General features: G+C 39.9%; 1 long non-coding RNA gene across 1 annotated transcript in view; it reads right to left on the bottom strand.

Annotated features, from left to right (window-relative positions):
• LOC124985930 (uncharacterized) overlaps positions 1 to 17,083 on the bottom strand; it is a 57,453-nt gene extending 40,370 nt beyond the window's left edge. Inside the window, exons 1-2 of the long non-coding RNA XR_007108895.1 lie at positions 16,986 to 17,083; positions 15,844 to 16,019 (exon numbers count right to left, since the gene is read on the bottom strand). This is a non-coding gene — a long non-coding RNA (uncharacterized LOC124985930). The remainder of the gene's footprint in view (positions 1 to 15,843; positions 16,020 to 16,985) is intronic.
• Positions 17,084 to 20,501: the final 3,418 nt, after the last annotated feature.

Raw genomic sequence — 20,501 nt, 5'->3', positions numbered from 1 at the left:
TGAAAAAGTACCAGTGCTATTTTGTTCTGTATTCATTATTCAAATTACCACTAAAACTTCCAAAATTAGAAAATAGCTATTTTCTGATACATGTCAAACAAATTATAAGCTCTTCATCAGAACCTAGAATCACAAAGACCTAGAAATGTGGAAGTAACACCTGAAAAGACATTGTTTGCTTCAATCATTGCATTCCTGCACTGGAATTACATTTCATTAACAGTGAAAATGACTTTTCAGGAGTTTCATACAAGGATAATCTTCTCTTCTTTTTACTCTCATTTAAACACAGACACACAATTAATCCCTTTCATTATGGTTTTTCTAACATCATATTCACTATGGAGCAAATCAAACCTTTAAATTTCCAGACTCCATCCCTGATCCCTAATTGGTATGCTTCACAGGCTCCTCTAATCCAATCCTCTAATAACACCCAAAGGCAAGGTGGCAGTTACCCTCAAAGATCTCCCATAATCCTTTCTGCTGAGAGTTCTGGTAGCCTTGGCTGGGAAATCAAGTCCTACAAAATAGAAGCAAAATAACCCACTTGGATCCATGCACCCAAAACCTGAATGAGAAGTTATAAGCAAGAAATCATTAAAAACAACATCTTGCATCTGTCTTCAGCTTTACCCTTTTCACAGTGCTTTCACACCTGTTACCTTGGCTGATCCACATAACAACCCTGCCTGGCTGGGAGACAATTACAGTGCAGTGTTCTCATTAGAGATTACATGTTAAAGACAGAGGGAAAGACAAGTCAGTCATAGCCAAAGCTACTGTGGAAGATACACTCACTCAAAGAAGATAATTTGCTGAAGACCAGCATAATATCATCATTCAGTTAGTATGATAATTGTAAGAGGAGGCTGCTTCTTTGACGAACTATTCAATTGGGTGGTTGGTTATGTTTGGGTGCTGTTATGGTTTAGATGTGGTGTCCCCCAAAATTTCACATATGAGACAATGCAAGAAGATTCAGAGGAGAAATGACTGGGTTGTGAGAGTCTTGACCCAATCAGTGAATTAATCCCCTGATAGGGATTAACTGAGTGGTAACTGAAGTGGTAGGATGTGACTGGAGGAGGTCGGAATTGAGGACGTGGCTTGGGGTATATATTTGTATCTGGGATGTGGAGACCTCTCTCTCTCTGTTTTCTGATCCTCATATGAGCTGCTTCCCTCTGTCACATTCTTCTACCATGATGTTCAGCCTTACCTCGAGTCCTTAGGAATGGAGCCAGTCTTCTATGGACTAAGACCTCTGAAACCATGAACCCTCAAATAAATTTTTCCTACTCTACAACTGTACTGGTGGGGTCCTTTAGTCATGGTACCTATTTTAGTCAGATTTTACACTTCTGTGACTAATATGTATATTTATATATATACATATATGTGTATATATTTATATATATATATAAATGTGTCTGTATAAGTATATATATATGTATTTATTATATATATTTATTACATGTATTTACACACATACATACACAAACATTTTACACTTACACAAAAACACACCAGAATCATATTGCTTATGACTATTTACACCATGTGTAGAATGTAGCACTGAGACCCACTGAAGGAATATCAGATTTATATCTCCCACAATTGCTTACTTGTGTTTTATGCTCACTGAGCGGGCATGTGATTAGACACCTGCACCATTTAATCTCTCTCCCTTCCCTCCCTCTCTCTCCACAAGGTTCATGTATTTATAATACATTTATAATACAAATTCCACTGAGCCTCTAATTTACATGCAAAGGAACTGAGGCTACTAAGGCCAAGTGTCTTAGTCAACTTCCCATCACGGTAATGAAATACTTGAGATAATTAACTTATAAAGAAGAAAGGTTTATTTTTGGCTCAACATTTTGGAGGTTTCATTTTATAATCAGTTGGCCCCAATGTTTTAGGTCTGTGGTGAGGTAGTACATCATGTCAGAGCATGCAGCAGAGCGAAACTACTAACCTCATGGACAGGAAGCCAAAGGGAAAAAGAAAGAAGCCAGATTCTTACAATCCCCTTTGAGGGCACACCCCAATGACTTCAGAACCTCACAAGACCCCACCTCTCAAAGGTTCTACCACCTCCCAATAGCACCACCCTGGGGACCAAGCCTTTAACGCATGGGCCTTGGGCAATACTTGAAATCCAAACTATAACATCAAGGAACCTTAGGAGGGGTTGACCAGCAGCAGACCTCTTACCACCACAGAAAACGGGTGACCTTCGACACCCTTACTGATCTGAAGGGAAGGATATTTAGCATGGGAGAGCACTCCCCTGTGCCAGGCACACCGACTAGAGTAGGGTTGAATTTCTTCCTCACAGAAGCCCTGTGGAAAGGTTTTATATCTATCATTTAAAAGAGGAGGGAAATAAGGGTACAGAAATATATATGGTGAAATCAGTTGTGAAATTCATGTGTCTCTGAGCCCCACCAGCCTTGGCTGTGAGTTACTGAGCAAGGAGGGTCTCCTGGAAACATGCCACAGTGTAGCTACCTACCCACTTTCAGACCACTATCCCACTGAGGGAGTTGATAGTTCTGTAACTTCCAATGGACCAGCTGGTGGTCCTTCACTACTTCACTTCCATTGTCACAAATCTGTCGCTATAAATACTAGGTGATCTCCAGTTCAGCCACAGTTATGCTCCCCATAGTTGCCCCTACTAGTTAAGGAATTTGAAAATCACTCCCCAGCCTTCCACCTGTAAAATGAGAACTCCTAGACTGCCTAACCACATACCTCATTCTAGGACGTTCCCATAGATGTGTAACCACGTAAATTCACAAACAGACTCATTAGTAAAGCTGACAGTATTGCACAAAGTGCAGAATATGTACTACACAACTCATAAATGGCATTTTAACAAAGTGCCAACTTTCCAGTGCTTCTCATTTTATTTCTGTGACAAAAACTAAGCCATGTTCAGTTCCCTCTGATGTATTACTCCCATGAATAAAAGATGTTCCTTGACACTAATTCACCCTGCCTCTCTGACTGCCCACCATGCCCTCTGCATTTGTCTTGAGAGTGGGTGAGTTTCTGAGGAGATATTCCACCCCCAACAGAACTCCCTATTGATCACCCTGTTCAGGGGCACCTCATTAAGCAGTTGGTGTAGCCTGCTAATGCAGCATCCAGGTTCCAGTTAATGGCTATAGATTTTTTTTTTTTTTTTGAGAGTTTGGCAGCAGGAAATTCTGGCTTTCTCTCAAGCTCAAAGCACCAAAATACAATTTCTGAGAACATTTATGCTACTGAATAAAGAACATCTATGTGAGTGATAGAATTCAATGGTATTCTCTCAGATAATTTCCCCAAGCTCTAATTAACCAATTAACCAGGAGTGCAGGGGTGGGCAATAACTTAACTGTTCTGCATCTTCTGCTGAGGGTGAAAGTTTAAAAGAAGTGGAAAGAGAGCTAGATTGAGAATCAGGATACCTGGATTTCTATTCAGTTCTGCCTCTAACTAGGTGTGTCCAGGCTAAGACACTTCATGTCTGTGGTCCTTGGTTTCCAGTTTATAGAGAGAGATATGTTTATTAGATAATTTTTGAGCAATCACACAATTCTAGGATTTATGTCCTCTCTTGGGTTTCATTTTTAAGCTGTTCTTTTAAATTATTCTTGTTAAGTGCCATTTAAAGTATCCTTGTCCCATGATATTATATCAAGATAATTTTGGTTCAACATGTAGCATCTTTTCAACAGCATCAACTTCAAGTTGTTTAATTTCCAGCTGCATTTATAAAGCACAGAAACATCTTCTGATCACTGTGCTACTGAGCTGTGATTGTGTTTTGGGTATTAACGGTTTTGCTAAACATCACAACTTATTTTGTGACTAGAACATTGATGTTTTTTTATTCATTACCCTAAAAGCCATCTTGGGAATAGAGTAAGAAATTTGTGGTATCACACTGGAAGGATACGTGCCTTCAGATGACAACTCGATATTCCCTCCCGAACATCTTCCTCATCTTACAGCTTCTTCCCACTTACTTCCTCCCAATTTACAGCTAATTCTCAAGAAAATTTACTGGCAAGACAATGTCTTTTTCAACATGGCAGAAGATCCAAATTGTACAAGCAAGATATAAAATGATCTGGTATGACAACTAGCCCCATGCTGAGCCCAAATGTGTATTCAATAAATCTGATTGGTCTGTTGATTGACCTAGTACAGGGGATCTCTCTTTCACACCTTGTTCCACTGTGCTTAAAAGTCAGGTTCTTTATGTTTTCCATTCAAATGATCTGTCTCCATTCCCTAATCCAAGTGACAGCATATACTTCTAACACATTCCCCAAATTTCCCAGGAAATGATGGACTCATGCCTGTGAATTGTTCCTAGCTCTTCAGAAAAAGCCATACCACCCAGAAATAGGCCACGAGATTGGGAAGTACTTATGTATGTGATGGAGAGAAGAATTTCCAAGGGACAAACTCAGGAATTTGGAGAGCCAAACACACAAGCAAGAGTACACTAGAGGGGGTTCATGCATTATGGATTTCTGACCAGCTATGAATAATACATTGCTCAAATTTTTAAATGCAATGAGTAAACTACTAGATGCCATTAGTATTGTGTCCATAAATAATTTAAGCGCACCATGTAAATATCCCATAGTCGTTTCATTTAATTATGATCAAGGAACATATGTCCTCGAAACTACGCTAAGCCAGTGAAGGTAGTTTGGAGAAATGGAGGGATAAATAAATGGAGAAGTAATTGCAAGCCCAATTTGGAGAATCCCAGATCTATTGTACTTTTCTAATTGAGCACTGATTTGAATGACTCCAAAAGGCACTGACTACATTTGAATATTTCTAAAAGGAAGAAGAGAGAGTGCACAAAAAGGAGAAGGCTAAATTTGTCAATTCAGACTCTTCAACCTGATCTAAACTGTGAAAGCAAGTGGTCAAAAAGTTGAAAATGTATCTAAAGACCTTTACAGAAAAAAGACCGACAATTCCCTCAAATGTAGAAAACATCCTTCCAGAGAATGCCAGACAGTTCCCTGCCTCCCATGGGTCATCAAGGGACCCTCACCTTCACATTCAAAAGTTACCATTCCAGTGATGATCAGACCTAAGGTTATCTACTCAAGCTAACAAAGCATCTGAGAAACTGTATACAACCAAATGGCAACTTACCATTTTATGATGAGAATATAACTAACAAGAAGAATGTACATCTGTATTGGCCTAACCAATGTATTCTCTCCTATATGGAAAGGCAAAACTTTAGAAAGTTGCTTAATGATCAGGAACAAGGGTTGAAGAACTTTTATTCTTTTCTTTCTTTCTTTCTTTTCCCAGAGACAGAGGTTTACTTAGAAAAGCAGAAACACATTTAAGGGGAAAATGTGGATGGAAGGTCTCCAGAAGGAGAGACAGTACCCCATTGGTATAGGGTATTCATATTTATAGAGAGACAGTTGCTAGGGGCAGGACTATAGGTGGAATCAGGACACAGTTAAACAACTTTACACCAGTTTTTTTCAAAGTTTGAGCATTTATTGTACTCATGATACTTTCTTGCAGGCAAGGGTGTGAGTCAAGGACACATGGACCAAGGGCTTTGGGGCCAAGGGCAAAGGCTAGGAACGTGGACTGGGTTGCTCAATAATGAGTTTTTGGCATTTCAAAGGTTCATGGGCACTTTCTGTATTCCAGCAGCTCATGAGTACTTCTCTTTTGAGATTGAATCTATCTTCTTCTGTTTCTCCTAATTTCTATGTCATTCCCTCACCCTGAGACTTGGTAGAACTTTATCTGTAAAAGGCTGGATAGTAAATATTTTAACCTTTGTGGTCTGTGTAACAGTTATTCAACTGCAAGCCAAATTTGGCACATAGGCCACAGTTTGAAGATTTGTATCTAGAAAAAGAAAAGTTGACCATAGGATTCAATGCTAAATGGCACTATACTCAAGTACCTTTCTATAAAGATATCACTACTGCCTAGTTACTCTCTTAAAGGAAGGTCTAGATGGACCCTGGAATATTTCTCTCCTTTTCAAGATACATGTGATTAGCAACCTCACCTTGGAATGTACTATTCCTTCTTCAGCAACATTTATACCTATTATCCTACAAGTGAATTAAATGAGGAACTCATACATTTTGAAACTTATAAACAAAATTTAAGAGTGAGAAATGAGAAAAGACTATGACTCTCTTAATGAATGCAATGGAATGGTACATAGACCCCATGTGAAATCACTCTTGGGAAAATGCTGAGATCTGGGAGGTCTTCTATTTGGGTTTCACCCAGTGTTACTGGTGCTCAAACAACAACTCATTTCTTTTCTTTATTTGTGCTCTGGCACCAGTGCCAGAGAAATTCCTTCATGGTCTTCATTCCTTCAAATGTCAGAAGCAATACACTTATGGTTATAAAAAAGGGAATTCAATGGGCAATAGGCTAGAGCAGCCTTTTAGTTTGGTTCGGTTTTGGTCACAGAAATGGGATCCCTGCTATAACATGCCCAGCCAGATGTCCTGGGGTTCAGATTCTCCAGCAACTCAGGTCCCTGGCACCATGCCTCCTCTCAGGTCTTTGGATCTGCCAATGTAATTGAACTCCTATTTCTTTAGTATCTCCCATGGCTGAGGCACTCCATCTGCTCCCTCAGCTCTCTCCAAATCAGATAGGAGGAAGAATTCGCTTTTTTGACATGACACCACTGTTAGCCTTGGCATCTACAAATAGGTTGTGAATGCTCTGAAATTATATACCAGATTTTATTTATGTAAATGCATAATTACATTTTTCTCAGGGAAAGATACAGTTTTCCACAACTTCTCAAAGAGGTCCCTGACCCTCTCAAAAATTGAAACAACTACATTGTAATTGATTACAGTGGAAATGCATCAAATATAGATTTACTTCTACCAATTCAAATGTATGCACTCAGCAGAAAAACATTGTGAGAGAAAAACAGCATTTAAATAATGTAGGTGATCTGTTCACCTGTGTAACTCCATGAGCATGAATCCAAAGATGAACCTGAAATATAGACATGAATCTGAAGTCTCCAATTGGGAATAAATGCTCAATGAGATTATAATATTTCTTCTAATAAATACAAGAAGTGCATTAAGGAACACTAGTCAAGAAGGATATTCTCTCTGAGGCTATGATCTTGACAGAGCTGAAGAGAGAAAAATAATATGTACTTTCTCCCAGAAGGGTTTGTATTCTTCCTTCTTCCTCCTTAGCCTCTTTTATTTTCTTTTTCCTTCCCACTGTCATGCAAACACCCTCCTCTTCTACCACACTGTTAGAAGTACTGTCTTTGGAGTTCCATAGAAAACATTGTTCACATCACTCCTAGTGAGAAAATATGCAGTGTTTCTATATTTTCTGGTCTTGGAATTAATTTTAAATCTGCAGTTAACATGCTGGAAGGAAAACAAGGAAGGACAGAAAAATAGCCTAAATTTGGATCTCAGCTCAAGCTCTCTGCCTAGCAACCTGGTACCCTTGCAGAATCACAGATCCTGCCCCCATTGTATAGAACCTTCCACAGAGCATAAGGCATCTGTTCCATCTACTCAGGCAAAACCCAGGGCTGAGTTGCCCACTCAGAAATAGCACACAAGCTCTGGGGGACTAGTTAGTAATGGTAAGATTCCAGAGGAAACAAACACTCTGGATTTTTATCTCCCTAGAGTCATGTCAGGATTTTAGATAAAACTCAAAGATATTATTGGCAGTATTTAACATTTAAAATAGCCTAGAATCTAAATCCATCCTTCCATCCTGTGAGACTAAATCCATGTCTCATCTCTCCCCTAGAGCCTTTCCTGAACTTTCTTGCCCAAACTATTTTGTGCTGTTCTGTGAACTCACCAGCAATATCCATACCACTCATTTTTCAGTTATTCATTATAAGCTTCTGTGATTGTCACATCGATGTGCATAAATTTTGAACTTAGAGAAGCCACATTCCCTTTCTACTATTGAGCTTCACAGAATGTGCTGTAAGCATAGTATTTGAATGGGTGAATAAATAAATGGTAGGTATTAAGTAACCTGAGAAAATTGGAACCACACCAAATATTGTTTTCCAATTAAATGGAAAATGTAGAAAACAGTACCAAGTTAGGACAAGGCAGTAGATTTTGAAGGCAGGAGGATATTCTCTGATAGCAAATTTTACTACTCTTTGAACCTTGTCTTCTGACCTGAGAAGTGGAGAACTTCATGAAAGATCAGTTGAATAAAGGGCAAGAACAGAGAGAGAGAGAGAGAGAGAGAGAGAGAGAGAACTTAGGGTAATGGGTCAGTATGCCAGGCAACATAGAGTATGAGTCTAGACGGTTTTGGGAACCTAGGAAGAGTCTCTCTGGCATAAGAATGGAGGAAGACACCCTGGTCCCCTAGAGGTTGAGGGACAATCTGAACAGGACTAAGCAAAGAGGTGGAAATTCTGTAAAGGTCCAGTCCTACAGCATGAGGCAGCCCTGACCACCAATCCTAGTGATTGTGTGGAGGAAAGATAGGAAATTGAAACAACGGGTAGCAGTAATGGGAATCACTGCCAGAGGAGAGTAAGTGATCATCACAAACAGGACTCCAGTCACAGAAGCTGAAGAAGCAGCAGCAGGGCTTAGCCAAGGAGGAGGTTCACCACAGTGACCTTCCTGCAGGGGGAAATGCCAATGAGGTCCCAAAGAGAAACCAAGAAATCACTAAGTGCCCTACCTCTACCCTAGACAGGACCTGGGGAGCTCCAGGCTGAGACTTGTATCTCTGGCCCTAACACAGCATCTAGTTCATAGTTAGTGCCTAGTAAATATCTAAGAAAGGAAGAAAGGGAGAGAGAGAGAGAGATAGGGAAGAAGGTTGGAGGAAAAAAATCTCAAAATCAAATAACTTGAATGGGTATTGTGTTGACTCCTAAGCTTTGATTTGTCATTCCAAGGCTGCCTCAGCACTAGAAAGGACTATTCTACTTCCATGGAAATAAAGATAACTAAAGGATCAAAGAGTTTCACCTGGAGAGATAATAGCAAAATAATTGATAAATACATTTCTATGATGTATGATCATAAAAGGCAGATAACTATATATAACCCAACCTGATGTGGAAAACTCAGGCTTAATAAATACCAAGGACAGAGAGAATCTTTGGATCAGACCATGGTGACTCACTGGGTCTTTAAAGAAATTGTCTGTCTATCCAGGAGATATTGTCAACCTCTTTCAAACAGCCTTTTCAAATCTCTTACATGGGGAAGGAAAACATGCATCAAACTATTCATATCAATCATTTGAATCATAAGCAGCCTTACCGTAATTCCCTCATGAGTGCACACACCTACAGAGAACAAGATCATATAAATGAGAACATGACTTACATACAGTGGAATGCAACCTTTCTTTTGTTCTTTATTTTTTAATCCTCACCACTCCCTTTTACTTTCTTCTCTCTCATCTTCACTATTCATATAACTCATGTTAATGATCACATATGTACTCTCCTGTATTTATCCTTATGGTCCCATAATATAATTAGATAAATATATATATTACATATATATGTATACAGATACATATATATTTATCAACATATAAGATTCTCCATTTCGTTATGTGCCACTGAGAAAGAAAAATTATCTGCTGGGCACAGTGGTACACACCTGTAATTCCAGTAGCTTGGGAGACTGAGGCAGGAGGATTGCAAGTTCAAAATCAGCTTCAGCAATTTAGCGAGGCCCTCAGCCATTTAGCAAGAATCTATCTCAAAATGAAAAAAATAAAAAGGGCTATGATGTGGTCTCAGTGATTAAGTGTCCCTGGGTTCAATCCCCAGTACAAAAAATTATCCCTGTAAAAAAGTCTAACAGGAGCCCCCAACTTAAAAGCAGGAAATGAAAGGCTGTATTTCAGTACAAGGTTAAATAAGAATTAAAATTTCCATGAAAAATAGGAAAGAAACTTTTGTGCCTTTACCTTGGCAATGTGGAAAAGGAGAAAACAAAAAATCAACTGAGAATTTGTTTAGAAACTAATCATCACACAGATGTGGATCCTGAATTCACACAACCATTGAGATTAAAAAATAAAACCGCACCAACAGACTTTAATTTAAAGTGGCCTCAATTTTGTGATACCCCTGCAGGTGACTCACAGAAGCAAATGCAAACCATCTCTAGAAAAACCTGACTTCTATGCTGACTCTGACACCTTAAGAGACCATGTTTATAAGATGGATTCAATTGTGGAGAATAAAAGCAGAAGAAAAAGGATTAAATACATGAAATTACATGGTTTTGTGCTTATTTAATCTATAAAGATGACTATTAAACATGTTTCTCTATATCTTACCATGGTCATTAATACCTTTCAGAAAGACTTTCAAGACAGCAATTTGGCCCAATTCATACTTTTTGATGGTTCCATAATAGTCCATGGAGTAAATGAATCAAAGTCTACATAGCCATTTTCTTACTAATTGGTATTTTTTGTTTGTTTGTTTCTCTCTTACTTTTCTTCTTGTTTTTTTATTTTCTTTTTCATGTATATTCCTGGGTCCTGATAATTTTCCTTGTGGCATGGCATCTCAGGAGTAAGCTAAGAGATCTGTATATTTTTCTATTTAATTGGATATTCCCATAGTACATGAGAGGATACTTTTTGTCACACCCCACCAGCAATAGTTTTCCCTGTTTTTAACTTCTGCCAATCTTGTCTGAACCTGTGAAAGCATCCCCTGCTCTCCCATGGCTCAAGGAGAGAATATTTAGTGGATATAAGTGGGTTTTCTTCCACTTCAGTCCTGGAACTAGAGGCCAAGTCAAAGATCCAGGGTGTCTATCCCTCTCAGGTGGGGACAAGTTCATGCTGATCCTATGAGCTGTGAAGACCTGTCACTGCATGTCGGTGGGGCAGGTCTGCGTTCAAAGCACTCCAGAGTCAGGCCCAGATTGATACACTAGTTCTCATTTAGGAAACACCTTGGGATTCAAGGGAAACTGAAAGACAGGCTGGTCAAATTTTAGCCAAAAAGCATCATCAGAAAGAGAAGTATTCCGTGGGGAGTTCCTGTGGTCTCTGATAAAAGGAAGGTCATTGGCCCAAATATTGAGAAGCCTGTTTAAAAGACAACATGTCAGTGAGGTTCCCAGACCACAGCCCTCTCTTGACCACAAGAATGCAATGAGAAACCATGAAGAAATGCCAAGCACAGTTCAAAAATGAAGACCCAATTGACTTATTACTATGTGCAATCATTTCCTTGCCATTAATATGCCTTGAAAAGCAATTTGAGTTGCACAAAAGATATTTCCCAAGTCTCTGCTGCCACCCACAGTTTGAGATGCAAACAGAGGGATAAAATCTCCAGCAGCATCACATGAAAATCCTGCTCCAAATTGATCTATACCAGTATTGTTATATTTGTATACTTTTTAATGTATTAATTCTTACACACACACACACACACACACACACACAAAGCCATTTGGTAGGTGAAAAGTAAACAAGGTATCACTTTTGTTCAATTAAACTCACTCCAGGTTTGGCACTTTTCCCACAGCAAGTAAATCAGTGTTGTTGAAATTGAACTTGTCATTTAATTAAGCCTGAGCATTAATAGTCCCATGGCCTTCAGAGACATCTTTGTGTCTAACTGAACCAGTTTGGATAGTCAGGGTAAAGAGACAGCACTTATGAGGATAGAGATGTTGCAAATGAAAGCAAATTACAAAGCCTTCTGTCTAAAGTGGAAATGTTGCTGTATTCTTCTAATTGCAGATAATTTTTTTTCCATTGAAGATAAACTGAGCATGAATACCTTCAATAATTCATGAGGTGGATATCATAACCACCATTTTTTCAGGTAAAACAGAAGCCCCAAAGAATTAAGGGTTCACATTTCCAAAGTCTTTTCTCAACTAACAACAATGAGAATTTGCTCAGAGTTTTATTAGCAAGGTTGATTTTTAATAATAATGTTTTAAGTTTTAACAAAAGTTAAGACACTGCCAAAAATAATTCCCCTCAAAGAAAGTATCTTCAAATGGAAAATTTTTGTGGCAGGACATCTTTACTTTAAGACTCTCAACTGTCACAGCAGGTTTAATGCCAGCTAAATGACAGTGATTCCTACAGTGGCCAGAGAATCCCAACTCAATGACAGAAAGCTAAACCGCCAGACATCTCAGTCCACTTCTGCTACTCCCAAACCACTCCATTGAGAGAAAGATGTGAGTGCCCTGCATGTCCAGTTATTGCTTGTTTGGAAAATAAACAATGCACACTTCCATCAACAGAAAATGTTCTGGAACTCCAGACTCCCAATCAGCAGGAAGTTCAATCTTCCCCCAGGACCTTCCTGCCTCTACCAAGGATCTGAGAACAGGGACAATGGCAAGTTGACAAGGAGCCCATTGAGACAATTGCACAATAGTCTGATATCAATTCCTGCCCAAAGACTAAGTCTTCCAGGTTATTTCTTAAGAATATCCTCTGCAGGATATCTGTATTCCAGGTTAGGAGGTGGCATGCCAAACTCAGGCCAGGCACTTTCCAACTTCTTATTAAGGTTTCAAAACACTGTGGAATCCAGACTGATCCAGGCCATCTGATTACACTGGAGATTCCTAATAGGAGAAGTCACACAGGACCTCCATTCTGGGCAATACCCTAAAAACCTCAACATGAACACTGTAGAGTCAGACCACATGGGTCCAAATACTGGCCCTACCACCTTCCAAACTCTGTGACTTTAAGCAAATTAATTAATTTCTCTGTGCCTCAGTTAACTCAGATGCTGAATGGTGAAACTAGTGCCTGTCACACAGCATAGTTCTGAAGATTGAAATTAGTCTATGTGCTTTTCTTAGAACAGTACTCAACACATAATAAGCAATCTATGAATGTTAGATATTAAAATTGTTACCCAAAGATAGAAAAATGTTTTAACACTTAAAAACAACTCCAAAACTAAGCATGGGAAGTACATTGAGTCAGAGGATCCTACAGAATGAAATTGACTGAAACAACTTCCGGCTTTACAGTAATGTAACCCTTTGCATTAGCCAAGGTTACAAGCCGGGCATGCCTGAAGACTATTCTGTAGGAGGTCAGCGCCTGCAGAAGATGTGAAAATTGGCTCCAGCCCTGAGGAATTTAGCCTGCTGCATTTCAAGCACTGAAGTCCATTGCCATTTTTTTCTTTAAGTTAAAATTTTAACTTGGCCCATGCCATGCTAACCTAAGTCAGAACCTCCACTTTAAAGTTCAGAACTCAATTAGCAGGGACAAGTAATTACTTTTACCTGGCTGGCAGGCAATATTCTTCAGAGAGAGGAAGTTCATGCTTCAGTCCTGACAACAGTTCCAAGATATGTTGCTGCAGACCTTGACCTCTGCACACCTGGACAGGAGGCTGGACTGAGCCCTGGATGAACCCTGGCTGCTGCCACCTAGAGGCCATCTCATGAGGGACTAGAAACCCAGATCTGTCATCCTCAGCTCTAGAAATGCTCACTAGCAAAATGCACAGTTGCTAACAACTTCTACTCCACCCTCAGGAATGATCATCTGTGAAATACTCTCATAAATAACTCTAAAAATGCATGTGCATGTGTGTGTGTGCACAGGTATAGGTGCGTGTAGATGGTTTCATGTGATGGCTGAGTCCTGGGGCTGCTGACGTGTGTCACAAGTGCATCATACCCAAAGTCAGGGGTCCTGAGTGTGAGTACTCACACTGCAGATTACTCACTATAACTGGGAGTGATTCATTTCATTTGTACAAGCCTCAATTTCCAACATGTATAAATGAAGCTCTTAGTATCTCTCTCCTGGACACGTTTAGTAATTAAAAGAGAACATTTGTGTGAGAAAATTTGGAAATATATAATGCTTGCTATTATTTTGCAGGGTCAGTTCCAAACAAAGAACAGTTTTCTAAACTCCCTGACTCCACCCAACACTCTGTACATCATCTTACAAGCTATTTAATGGGAAGTGGTGCCTTTCATCTCCATGCCCAGTGTCCAGCACCCTAATTGTGACATAGTAAGTTTGATACGAGTTTGCTGAATGAACAAAAAGGCAAACAATTGATCAGAGAGCAGTTACGTCACTAGGATGAATAGCGCTTATTATGCACTTATCCTGAGATCTTGATTTGGCATCTTGGTTTGACAGGCCTAAAAAAAGATATGTTGAGACTAATTTCAGTGACTCGGGAGGCTGAGGCAGGAGGATTACAGGTTCTAGGCCACTGTCAGCAACTTACTGAGGTCCTGCCTCAAAATTAAAAATTAAAAAAGGGCTGGGATGTAGCTCAGAGGTAAAGCACCCCTGAATTCAATCCCCAGTACCAAAAAAAAAAAAAAGAGGTGGTAAGAAATGCACAATACTGAGACAAGGGTTCACATTTAAATCACATTTTAATATAGCAGAGTACCTAAAGGCAATGGGGACAATTAGAAAGAGCTTTTCTTTATTTAATATCAATTTTAAATATTGTAAGGACTCACTTGCCTCCCAACCAATGATTAACTCCATTAAAACCGTGAGGCGGATAGAGGTACACTGCTTGTCCAGGGACTACAGGGTACTCAGGGCTTCAGACTCTGCACAAGTGCTCTGGATCCTTAGAGGTGCATCAGCATGACTGTGAAAGGACTCTCTGATATAGGATAGCAAACAGCAGTAGTCATCCACACTGACTTATCTCCAGCCCCAAATATTGAGTCCCTGCAGTCTTAGGTTACTAAGAACACAGCCTGGCAGCCATGAGTGTCCAGCCCCACCATCAGAGGTAGTATGAAATTTGTATACATTTCCTAAGTCCAGACAACCCTGGGAATGGGATACAGCATGGTCGTGGAGCTGTGGTGATCCTTACCTCACGCCAGCCTTACCACCTAATGTCTCAACTTTTCCTCCAATGCCCAGAAAGGAGATCCTGATCAGTTCTATCTGCTCAAAAGACTGAACCAGCCATCATTAGACTACAGATGTCATCAGTGACACCATGGTCCACCCCAACCCTGATATTCATAGGAGCCCAGATTCATCTAGATATTCTATGACTTTGATGTTGTGATTTGGAAGAGCAGTCTTGTCCTCTGGGAACACTCCCATAACCAGCAGATCCCTTAGGTTTTTTCTACCTTGTCCTGCTTCTTCCTGATCTCCACAGCATCCCAACACAGTCTTTGACCTTGTCAGGTCCCTAGGAAGACAGGATGCTTTACAGCTTTCCCTAAGCAATTTTCTATAACTTTACAGAAAAAAAAATGGCCCCTATTCTTTAAAGGGAGCTTGTTTACTAAAGTCACAAGTGACAGTTTATTCAGCAGCTCAATACAGTTATACCCTTTTCAAAAACCATCAAGTCCTATAAATTAAATATAGGTGCTCTCACATGACTCACATTTGAGACCCTTCAGCATTAAGTTGGAGAGAACTTTTGGAGGTCTCTTAATTTTTGTTATCTCAGCTGATTTCTTGAACCAAAAGTAGAATTAGATCTCTACTCTTAACAATGTGTGCATTAATTTGCTCCATGGCTCCTAAATCCCCAGAGCAAACACACGATCTTACAGACAGCATGGGGTGTTGGTTCTTGATGTAAGCACTGAACCCTGTTATCCAGACCTGAACAGACTCAGGTTGGGCGCACAAGAAAAGTAGTAGACCTGAATTAATAAACAGCTTTTCTGAAGGCAAGCCTTCAAATCGCCTTACTGACTAAGTGGGAAACAGGAAAAGATAACAGTGGAAGCTAAAGAAGAGGATGGTATTGATCCATTTATATAAAAGTCATGCTAATTTCCTTACCCAGATCAAATTTCAGGCAGAACTCTTCTGCTTCCATTGCTTACCCTCCACTTGCAAGGTACATACTCTATTTTTTCAGTTTTTTCAATCATCAACAAACATCAGGTACCTACTATGTGTCAGGCACTGTTCTAGGCAAAAGGTAGACACAGTCCTGCCCCCACAAAGCTTGTGCCCTAGAAGGGAGACAGAGATAATACAGATAAATTAGCAAGTAATATCAATTCAGATCACATTAAAACAGAGAAAGCTCTAGGGTGGCTAAGGGGAGAAAGGGGAAACTTGATTCCTGCACCAAGTCCTCCTCCTAAGACCTGGTCAGAGTCAGGGAAAATTAAACAGCTCCACAGGGAGGGAAAACCTTGAACCTGGCTTGATAAGAAACAGCGATCTCAATATTAAAGAGACCTTTAAGCGACAGGCCACTGAGTCCTCAGGAGTTAAGGCTTTCCCTGGTCCCCATTTCAGAAATGCTTCACTGAAGACTGAGATGATAGCTGACAGGCCTAGGCATGAGGACTGGTTTCCAGGGGTCTTGCTTCCTTGTAGTATCTTTCCACAATTCAGTGGAGAACTTGGGCCTGGGGATTAACTGGAGAGGCCTAAAACTGTCTGACACCTGAGTCCCAAAGGCTCTGACCTAATCAGTCTGGGGTGCAACCAGAGAATCAGATGTTTCAAAATCTCCCTAATGTTCATCCAGGAATGCAAACAACCATTCAATGTGCCTAACAATATCAGCCCTAGCACTTGTTTAAAATGTAGCTTCCTCAGGCCCCAGGTGGTATGGTTCTGTAGGCTTAGGCTGGGGCTCAGGAATGCACCTACTTTTGACAAGCGTAGGCTTCTGAGGCAAGGGCCAGCGACTTACAGACTACTTGAAAGGCTCAATTACACCAAGGGGCAGAGATTGAATTATTTTTTAATACCATCTTTATAGAGGAAAAGAAAATCTAGGTCAGCCCATGAGCTAAAGAGTACCTAATGGCCTGCAGAGAATTTTGTGTGTGCAAAGCTCCTCAGGCTCTTTACCTGCTTCCAAAGTTAAATATTTAAGTTACCTTTGTTTAAAAGCTAAATTTTTTAAGGAGCTGTAAATATGATATACCAAGTCAATACTTAAACATTTGTAAAGCTCTCACCTGGCCTTATGCCTAAATGACCCATTTTGGCACGTTGCTCCCAGATTCTCAAGAAAGGAAATCCCTTCACAGAGTTGTCATTCTTAGTTCATTCCATGCACCTGCTGAAAAAGGCAAATAGACCTCAGTTCCTTCTTTTGAAAGGCAATGCTGTGGATAAGAAGAAAATCTCAATTTCAAAGTAATTGGGGGAACAATCCTCTTGGTGAAGAATATATTCAAGAAAGATCTTTGGAGCAGAAATGCTGCTAAATGTCCCCAGCTAACAAGGGGCATCGTCTGATGCAAAGCAATTGGCTAAATCTGCCTCTATATTCCCCTGTAATATGATAAATGTAAGGAGAAGCAAATTTGTCTTGGTATTCCACAACGTGATAAATGATGGGAAATGTAATTGTGTAATGCCAATAGCACCAGAAAATTGCAAATCTCCAAATGAAATGTTCCTTTCAATCTCATAATCAAGTGACTGGCAGGGCATTTGAAATATTACGTAAATTGCAGCTAATTTTCTGTAGCGACTTGCTGCACCTTGTTCGGCTGTACTAGGAAAAGGTAGACAGAAAGAAAAGTCATTAATTGCATGAAAAAGAGCCTCAGTAGTCTTGTTTGCTTTCCTGACACTTCCCCACACCATTAATTCAGCATACCACACACGTCTGTGGCCATGAATGTTTTGTGGCCCTTGCCAGGCAGATACTATAGGGGAATCTTGATCACCATGGAGACAGCAGCTGGGGTTTGGGATGCTTGTTACCTTGAGAGAGAATAAGAGGAGATAGTGGCATAGCTAGAAATTCTGGGCTTTGGATCAAAACTGTCCAAAAAGGACCTCTACTCCTTATTAATTTTAAAATACAGAGATCTTCTGTGAGGTAGAGAAACTCCCTGGCTGTACTTAAACCTATGGGGAAAGTATTACATTAGAAGATGCATCACAAAAAATCTTTAATGCTTTGATTTAAAGAAGCAAAAATCAACTTGATTTGGCTTATGAATGGGAATTTATTATAAGTATACAAGAATGTCTCAGAGCCCCCAAGGGCAAAGATGCAGCAGGGACTCAGGAACCCAGAGAGCAGTTGTTCATCACTTTTATTCTCAGATTCTTTTTGCAAATCTGTTTCTCATTTCTTGGAAGACCCATATTTTCAGCTACTCAGGAGGTAATGAGACTGGGAGAGGATGCTGTCCTCAATTCCAAGATAAAATTTCAGACAATGAAGATCATCTCTCTCAGGCCACCTCCAAACGCCCAAGGCAGGGTACTAAGTGGTACCGTTGGGTGCAATGCTCTCACCAATCTAATTCGTTATTTTCAAGTAGGTATTGGGTCACAATATATGAATGTTTGACCATGAGGGCCTATTCCCAAGGATAGGGAGGTGAGACCAACAGTCAGAGGTGTCATTTTGAGCTACAGAAGTACACTCCTAAGGCAATTTCTACACAATTATTTTGTTGTTTGGATCTTCCAATCACCCTCTCAGGGAGAAAACTCAGTTGTTATGTTCATTTGACAAATAAGGAAATTCAGCTCAAAGGGGGCACATGACTAGTTAATATTATTGCCATAATTTAAATCTAGGTCTTCTGCCAAATGCTGTGTGGAAAGAGACAAACAAAGTCAACCTTCTCTTCTCTTTTGCCTCTACATTTTATTTTGTTTATTGTGCCTTTCCTGCCCAAAGAAGATCCAATTTCATTTGTTTAACCAAAAGACAATAACAAACACATGTTTTGTGCAAGCCATTATCCTAAAGCCTTACAGGCAATACAGTGCCTGCCCTCAAAATGCTCATATGGGAAATTGAACAAGTTCACCTGCCAAGACACCTAGGATGGCTGCACAACTCCAAGTGGCACCATCACGGTTGAGTCTTGAGAATAGGACTCCCCCAGAGTCCTAGGATAGTGCCTAGTGTGTGGACCACTATGTGCTACAGCTAAACTCACCTGTTCCCTCCACATGTCTCTTAGCTGATGGTTAATTTCTATAAATCAGAACCTAACTGAAACTGCACTTTTAACTTTAACATTTTCCAGAACCTGGTAGGAAGGGATCTCTAATACTGAGAATTCCTTATTGAAAAAGATGCATTTTGAGGGGGGAAATGACTTGTAATTAATGGAGACAAGTCACAGCTATGTTCTCTAAATTGCAATCTGGGAAGGCCTAAGGCTTGATGGACACATCCAGTCTTCCATAGGTGCCTGGTCACTACTCCTATGAGGAGGAAATCACTCAGACTGAATGGAAGAGCTACCTACGATTGTGGAAAAGGTGAAGCTTGAATTGTCAGAGGATCATGTGCAGATGTGGGAGCCATAGGAGTTAAATACATCCTAGAGAGAGAGCTGGAGAGCAACAAAAGGGGTGAGGCAGCTGAGGACATGCCCGAAAGAGGGTGGAGACTGTTCTGTGGGATGGTGGGAAAGAGGGTAGAGAAAGGGGCTCTACCTTTCACTTCTCTCTCTTTCATGGTCTGACTGCTGGTGTTTCAGTTTAGTATAAAACAATGGACATTTGTGTTAAACCTGCTTTTTCCAATGCCTGTTCCTTGTTTTCTTAATAACCTTCATATCAGTAAGCTACCTAATAAAAAATGTCAAAAAAAAAGCACTACTTTTGGATAATAAGCTCTCGGAGCATTTGTTTCCATACTACACACACACACACACACACACACACACACACACTGATTAGCCATAAACACACTAATCAAATCTAACTATTTTCAAACTTGCCAGGGATTAACTGGTCTTTTCTACCACATGTTAAAAACAAGACCACAGTTTGCACTTGCTCCAGGCGTAGCCCCTACTACCAAGACCCGCACTGATGGATCAACAAGGAATAGTCTCCTTGGGATAACATTTGAATTTGAAATCAGATGTAGACTCTCAAGGAGGAACTGACTTCATGAAGCATGACCCAACAGCACTTCTCTCTCATTTTATAGTTTTCCCATGAAAAAGGAAAACTGCAGGCACTTAACTGAGGCCCAAAGTGCACAGCTAGGGAACACCTGGCACCATGAATAAGTTGCAAGTGTATCTGTTTTCCTTTAAAAAAAATGCATTAGATAGTACACTTCTGAATGTACTGCTGGTAGTGACTGTCTTACTAAAGACCAACAGTGCTCATTACCAAGCACTACAAGAGCCCAAGGGAAGAGAGGAATTGGTTCTACAAACCACTGACAATCTCCAGAAAGTCTGCAGTGTTTACTATTTTAAAATTAAACATCTGGTTGAAAGATCTGTTATTTTATGATTTTTATAACAATTCAAAAGTCACATTTAATTTCAATCTTTCTCTATCAGAGTTTTAAGTAACTTTACTTTTAATGATGATAGTTCCATAAGCCTTAGGTCCAAAAGAGAAAAGAAAAAAAAAATTTCCCCTCAGATTATTCCTGGTCAGTTCCACCCCTACCTTATAAAACTCCTTCTAAAAGGCAAAACAAACTAGTTATATGGTTTTCCTTCCAACAGTCTGTAGCAGTTGAGCGT

This window comes from Sciurus carolinensis, chromosome 5, assembly GCF_902686445.1.
Source record: "Sciurus carolinensis chromosome 5, mSciCar1.2, whole genome shotgun sequence".
NCBI classification, from domain to species: domain Eukaryota; kingdom Metazoa; phylum Chordata; class Mammalia; order Rodentia; family Sciuridae; genus Sciurus; species Sciurus carolinensis.
Note: the sequence above shows the minus strand (reverse complement) of the source record. Positions and strands in the feature narration are given on the sequence as shown.